This window comes from Canis aureus, chromosome 38, assembly GCF_053574225.1.
Source record: "Canis aureus isolate CA01 chromosome 38, VMU_Caureus_v.1.0, whole genome shotgun sequence".
NCBI classification, from domain to species: domain Eukaryota; kingdom Metazoa; phylum Chordata; class Mammalia; order Carnivora; family Canidae; genus Canis; species Canis aureus.
Window position 1 is genome coordinate 22,042,166 of NC_135648.1, and position 2,936 is coordinate 22,045,101.

The window sequence follows — 2,936 nt, forward strand, 5'->3', positions numbered from 1 at the left end:
AAGCGTTAAGAAGGGCTAATCTCGGAGGGAAATTCAGTTCTTCTGAGGCTGGGTTGGGAGCCCTAGGATCACAGAGCTCCGAATTGGTTGTCCTCTAAGAAGCCCCCATGGGGGATGGTTTTGGTGGCCCTAAAGCCCTGCTGGCATCCTCCAGGAGAACAAAGCTGAGGCTTGGGACTGGGAACAGCTCCTGTGTGTTACTCAATTCCAGCTATCCATCACCCCCCCCCCCGGGGGGGCCTATCACAATTAGGAGAAAGAGGAAGATTGCTCTTGCACACACGCATACACACATACAGAAGAGTATATCCAGCTAGGGCCAATCCTAAAGGCATTAAGAGGAAGGAGGAATCCTCAAATGGGAGAACCAAGTTTAGTGTAACCCCCAGGAGATGGTGCAACGGCTCTAGGTGGTGGGGGAGACAGGGATTAGGGTGGTAGGACTTAGCCTCTGAATGCAATCATATGCATAGGGGCTTGTCTTCCCACTGGACGGCCTGCTGTGGCCGCACCTCACTGAGTGCTGTCTGCCAGTGCCTAGCACAGTGCCTGTCCCATTGTATGAGCTCGGTGCACGGTTGCTAGATGAGCGGCTGCCCCTGCGGACCTTCTCCCCATCCCTGATTTCTGCCTGCCTCTTCCTCTGAGAGGTACTCCTTTAGGGCTTGGGAGAGCCCAGCTGTGTAATTCTTTAGACTGAGCTGCCATTGCCTACCCTGTGTGGGCTTAGGGGGGCAGGGGAGGCAAGGAGTGGGGGAGGAATCAGGCCTGGACAGAACATCAGAATATTGTGGTATTCATGAATTGCTCAGGTTGAAATGCATCGAGTTTGTGAATGACCTGTTATTGTATTTTTCTTTAACAGCATAACTGCTCAGAGGCAAAACTGTGGCCCCTGTTTGGGGAGGCTGGATTCTGGTGACACAAGCACTTCCCTGGGTTCTCCTTCCCACAGCCCAGTCCTGGAGTTTATTAGAAATGCAGGGGCAGGAAGTGTCAAGGCTGGAGGGACCCCCCCCCATCCCCACCCCATCTCCCCAGCTCCTGTCTTTGCATTTTCCTTCCCCTTAGACTTCCTCTGCCTTAATCACCTGAGGCATTGTTAGGCCTCTCTTCTCTCCCCTCCCCTAAGAGTCCAGGGACCCTGCCAGGCTGGAGCTCCTTGGTGGTCTGGGAGGGCTCAGAGCTGAGCCCTCTTGAGACAATGAGAGAAAGCCCTGGGAAAAAGAAAATTCATGCCTGACCTCTCTGTGCTTTCTTGCTTAGTGGAGCCAGTGACTGAGGGAGCCTGAGCTGGTCAAGCTCTGGAGTAGAGATGGAGCCAGGAGCAGTGGGAGTTCCAGCCATGGGGAAGGCTACCAAGGGGTCCAGAAATAGGGCGTTCATGCTGTTTCAGCAACACGCACACTGCTAGCTTGGTTCAGGTCTGGAAGACCACGTGTGGGAGACTGGCAGATCCATCTGGAACTAGTCCTCTCCTGGGTCAGTTCTGGGCCAGGAACTGCACCCATTGATCCATCCTAATTACAACTCCAAATCTAGACATCTGTTTGGGACAGAAGCAGCAGAGCCAAATCCCCGAGGCTCAGACGTGCCTCCCTTCTCACGGTGAGTGGAGTCGGGTGCCAGGGTGTATTCTGCACCCTCATTCGTAACCTGCTGCAGCACAGGGACCAGAAAGTGTAGGCATGAGAGAGCTCCAGACGCACCTAGCCTGGAATATGGGAGAACCTAGATCTCTTGTCCTTGTTTCCAGGTTCATCAGCCATTCATTCATTCATTCAGCAAATGCATACCTATATCATTCAGCTAACATCCTTAGAATAATGTACTTCCAATTTAATCTCCTCCAGGTTAGTGTGGGCTGGTGAGAGCCTCCTATTCAGAATCTTCCTAATAGCCTGGTTTCCTGCCCCTGTGGGCAAAGATGCAGGGTTGCTGGACTCCAAGCTTCCCCTAAAGGGACATAAGTATGAAAAGCTCTGAGAGGAGAAGTCAGCTCCAAAGCACTCATAAAATCTTGAAGTTGATGGGACTTTGGATTTGATCTCTCTAACTTCCTTCCGGGTGCAATGATCCCTTCTACACTAGTAGACCATTTGGGGGCACCTACTGTGTGCCTGGCAGTGGGTCTGAGACGTGGTCGTGTATCCTGTGTTTCACTTCTGGGGGCAGGAAGCGTACTGGCTCCTTTCAGAGCAGTGCTAGGGCTTCAGTTCTTTCTGGAGCTGAGCCCAGTCTGTGCCCCTGGCCCCCTCCATCTGTGGGTCTCTCTCCTCCTCCATCTGTGGCTTGCTCTCCTCTGAAGGGCAAGGCCAATGGCTCGCTACCCCTCCCCACTCCTCTTCTTGCAGAGGAGTGCTCCCCCTCCTGGCTTAGCCTCAGCTCCAACCATCTCCAGCCCCAGTGGTGACTTAGGCCGACTAAGGCTGAGGTTCAGGGTGACTGTGTGCCCTCAGAGGGAATGGGGGGCACCGGAGGCTCCTAGAAAGGGAGTTGCTGCAGCCTGTTCCCCAGTGGAAGAGGCTTCAGTGTCCAGGCTGGCCCCCCATTCTCCGGAAGGTGTGGGCACGGAGGAGAGGGACGGCACCCAGTAGTGTCTGCTGATCTCTGGTCGGCCTGCAGGCAGACCCCCAGGAGGGTGGCAGGAGTCAGGGATACCTCTCTAAGAGCAATGCTGCCCACCGGCCTCTGTAAGCCTCTGTTTTCTCATCTACTAAATGGGAATAAGAATGAGAGGGTTTGCGTTCCTGAATGGTCAGAATTAACGGGGCCTCATGCGTGCATGACACACAGTTTTCGCTCAAATATTCATCCCTGTCCCTTTCTCCTCTGTAATTTCCTCTTACTGTGTCCATCTGCTGTCATCTCCTTGCCCCGTTCGGGTTTCTTTCGGCGTCTGGGCCGGTCCCTGCCAGTTCCTGCCCTGCCAACGT